Here is a 4,657-nt window from a genome sequence, read left to right as displayed (position 1 = left end):
GCGCTGGCGCCTCCTCTGGGACACCGCGGGCTCGGTGGATTGGCCACCCGAGAAACAGGCCCACTTTTTCCCCTCCTCTCTCGTGCGGGTCTCCCGGACAGACGCTCCAGGCGCGGCGCCGAGTGGAGGCGAGGGGGCTGCGGAGGGGGAAGGGGCCACCCGGGCCACAGGGTTTAACCCCTGACTCTCCGCGACGCCCAGAATGCAGGAGGGCAGAGTCGAGGGAGACCTCAGGTGGAACTTTCAGGTGGGGAATGCTGAGCTGTCGGGGCTGCGGGTACCGGGAAGGCTCAGAGTAAGGCGCCCGGCGGTGCGTGCCCGGAACTCGGCAGATGGATGGAATGAGAACACTGGCGTTCTTAATTCAGTTTGTGGTCTTCGGCACGCCACCTAAGAGTCTGTTTCCCCAGCTTTAAAATGGGCATTTTAAGATTTAAAAATATCTACTATCTTCCCACGATTGTTGCTAAGATGAAATAAGGTAATGAACATCGAAGCATCCACCCCACAAAGGGTCCTAATTCCAGGTGCCTACAATACCAGTTGCCCCTGTTCCCACTCCGTCTGCCCATGCGCCATTCTCAGGTTGAAAGCCGGCCCATAGGGATCCTGTGCCTTCCCCTGGAGGTCTTCCTCTGCTCCCCACTCCCACTCCCGAATCAAGGCAAGATCTCTTCTTTGCCTTTGCAGGGGAGGGCTGTACCTCTCTGGGAGTGATGGTCACCTTCAGTCATCTTTAGGGAGAGCTGGTTGTCAAAGAGTTTTCTTTCCCACCAGAAGGGGAGTTCCCTGAGGACAGGGCCCTGACACCCCCCAGCCCACAACTGGTGCTCCATCTCTTGTGTTGAATGAATACATGCTCTAATAGGACCCTAAGAAGAGAATAACCAACTCTGGCCAGACCAGAAACACGCAGACTCTGAAATCAAAAGGGCAGAGTCGTTGTCCTGGCTCCATCCCTAACTTGTTGGGCCACTTTGAGTAAATACATCTATCCTTGCTTTGGACCTCATCTTTCTGCCCAGCTTCTCTTGAAGAGCTACTGGAGACTCCAAAGAGTGCCAGAGGAGTATGAGGTGGGAAGGGAGGCTGAGCCATATCCCACTCTGGTAGGGAATCATATTTCCGGCTTTAAACACTTGGCTGGCTGGCAGTAAAGTTACCTTTCTGGGCCAAGGCTGGGCTCCCCATTGCACTGTGCTTTCAGGGTATTACCCCCAACATCTCCACCCCACAAAAGAGAGCAGTAGGAGGAACCAGTGATCCCCAAACTGGCCCTTCCTAGGGCTCTCAGCATCAGAGACAAACGTGATCTGTCCAGCGCCCTTCGGGCTTAACTTCTATCTAATCTGGCCAGTCTCTTCCTTTCCCTTGAGTATTCTTTATTTTAATAGATAATGCAAACGTATGCATGTCACCATGCTTCCCTTTTTGCCTTTGCTTCCAGGGAGCTCAGAGTTAAATCCCGTGCTGCTTAATTGCATAAACAATCTCATCCCAAGGGTCTGGGACAGTGATCTTTTCTTTTCTCCATCTTTGTTTAAAATGTGCTGTGCACATATATTGGTGTCTTAGATGTAATAAGTGGATTAAGATGAGGTTCCCCTACATCCTGCCCATCATACTTCAAAATAGGCCTCCACCATCTCAGCCCTCCTGTCCATTCTCATTATCCTCAGAGTTGAGGCCATCTTCATTCTTTTTTTTTTTTTTTTGAGATGGAGTTTTGCTCTTGTCGCCCAGGCTGGAGTGTAATGGCATGATCTTGGCTCACTGCAACTTCTGCTTCCAGGTTCAAGTGATTCTTCTGCCTCAGCCTCACGAATAGCTGGGATTACAGGCATGCACCACCATGCCCGGCTAATTTTTGTATTTTTAGTAGAGATGGGGTTTCACCACATTGGCCAGGCTGGTCTTGAACTCCTGACCTCAGGTGATCCACTTGCCTCAGCCTCCCAAAGTGCTGGGGTTACAGGCGTGAGCCACCGTGCCCGGCCATCTTCATTCCTTACTTGAACTTTCCCAACAGCCTCTTAACAGGTCTCCTCCCGCTAATCTGGATCCCGCCTATCTATTTTCCTCACACCTGCCGTGAGAACTATGCTGATCATTTCTACTGACAAATCTGATCACATCACTTTCCCACAAAAAACCTATTATTCACTTCCTATCATTTATAGATTAAAATCTAAAATTGTCAGCACTGAATTGAACACCATGCATATTTTAGTTCCGATCTACCATTGCCACCTACCCTACACTTTGGCCAACTGCTTACCTCCCCAAACTGACCATGCGTCGTCGCACCTCCATATCCCCTCACATGTTTTCCTTCTGCCTGGACTCTTTGTCTTCCTCCATCTAGTGAATCCCATTTAACTTTCCAAAGGTCACCTCCACTCTGAGGTCTTCCCTGAGTCCCCCAGGCAAAGTCAATGTTTGGTCTTTGTGTTTCCCATTGCACTTTGAATTGTAGCTTTTGGAGTGTAAGTATTTATTTGCATTTTTACCCTGCACTGTGAGTGCAGGTGCCTTTTAAAATTTATACCTGTAATTTGAGCATTTAGCAAAGTCCTTGACACACAAAGATACTGAATAAATAATTGCTACATGAGTGAGTGAAGACCTCAGTGATTGGAAAAGCCTTCAGCCCACTATTGGCCTCAGCTTTAGTCAATGATTGACATAAGAAACAAACACTTGAAAGTTTCTGTGTCAGGCCGGTCGCAGTGGCTCACACCTGTAATCCCAGCACTTTGGGAGGCTGAGGTGGGAGGATTGCTTGCGCCTAGGAGTTTAAGACAAGCCTGGGCAACAAAATGAGACCCCCCAACTTCGTCTGCACAAAAAGTAAAAAAAATTAGGCCAACATCGTGAGATCTCATTTCTACAAAAAATTTAAAAATTAGCCAAGTGTAATGACACGCACCTGTAGTCATAGCTACTCTGAAGGCTGAGGCAGGAGGATTGCTTGAGCCCAGGAGGTTGAGGCAGCAGTGAGCCGTGTTCGCACCACTGCACTCCAGAGCAAGACTCTGTCTCAAAAAGATAAAAAAGAAAGAAAGTCTCTGTGTCTTCTGTAGAATTACTATTGAAGAGAGTTGTCCATATATTATTTAATATCCTTTTAAAAAGGAGACCGAATAAATTCTTCCAAAATCTAGACAGAAAAAAAAAAATGCATCTCCCCACAGCAATTTGTTGCACCAAGAGTTTATCTGGCATCTGCTTGCTTCCTTCATAGCGAGCTTGCTCATTGCCTGCCAAGGCAGCCCATTCCACTGTTGGACAGCTCTGTTAGAAAGTTCTTTATATTAAACTGAAATCTGATTCTCTGTGACTGCCTGCATTGCCCCTCTCTCTGTCCCCAGGGCTATGCAGAACAAGCCAAGTCCTTTTGTCTTTTGAGAGCTCTCTAGAGATTTGGGGCAGAGAACCCCTCTTCCATACCTTCACCTTTACCAGTCTGGGTCCCGGGACCCCTCATGCCACATTAAACATTTTCTTCAAATGTGCCAAGCTCTTGGCCCTCCATGCCTCTGCAAACACTGTTTCTTTGCCCTGGAATGCCCTCTCTGTACCCACTTTGATTTGTCTGGCAAGCTTACTTATTTTTCAAGGGTTAAGATAATTGCTGACTCCTTCACTCATGCAACAATTATTGAGTGCAAATTCTGGGCCAGACATAGTGCTAGGTGCTAGGGACACAGTGGAGAACAAGACAGACACCGAAGCTTATATTCTAGGGGCTCTGAATCCTCTTTGCTGGTCTCTGAGTTAGCTCCATTCCCCTCTATACTTCTTTGTTATAGCACTTATTACATTGTATTTTCAATAGGTTTTGTGTCACCTCCTCTATAGTGAGTTCTTTGAGAACATAGACTACTATTTAATATCTTCCCTAGCCTTCAACACACAGCTTTGCACATATTTGCTGCTAAATAAAGGTTTGTTGAATAATATCCTAGTTCCTTCAAACAGTCCTCTTGTGACATGCTATTTGTGACTAAAAGGCCACTTCCTCCGCTGCAGGTTGCTTAATTACGTAAAATTACCATAGCGATAAGGATCATAGGGATCAGTGTCAAGGAGAGACTTAGCCTAGTCCGTTTAATTCTGTCCATAAGATTCTAAAAGAAGATTTACCACAAGAAGATTACATAATAGAGACACTACACCAGTGGTGTGCTGGTAAGTGTTTAACAACAGGTTCTCCAGGGGATAAAAAGTTTTGTTTTTTACAGTTGCCAACGTCTGTGGTGTAAAGACTCCCACTGTGGCCAATTCACGCTACCAATGTGACATCACTGAAAGCGCAGTGGAGAAGAGAGGCACAGTGAGATAACGTTATACAGTATTTCCTCCCTATCGACATAGTAGATGTAAATAACCTCAAGAACATTGAGAGTAGTAATTAGGAAGTGATGACTCAGTTTTTATTACCTCTGTTTTAAGTGTAACTTATTTAATTATATGTTATGTTAATTTTTAGGAATGATTGTGTTCAATAACTAGCTTGCAACATTTCTAAAAATTTAACCCCTGGCTCTTCTTAACTGGTAAAAGCCACCTCTAGTACTCTGCTTTTACATGATTAGGTGCTGAAAAGCAATGAACAAATAGACTCTTTAAAGCTGGGTTCAGCCAGTGGTGGTGG

The sequence above is a fragment of the Mandrillus leucophaeus genome, unplaced genomic scaffold (assembly GCF_000951045.1).
Source record: "Mandrillus leucophaeus isolate KB7577 unplaced genomic scaffold, Mleu.le_1.0 Scaffold504, whole genome shotgun sequence".
Lineage (NCBI taxonomy): Eukaryota > Metazoa > Chordata > Mammalia > Primates > Cercopithecidae > Mandrillus > Mandrillus leucophaeus.
This window is presented reverse-complemented; position numbering follows the sequence as displayed.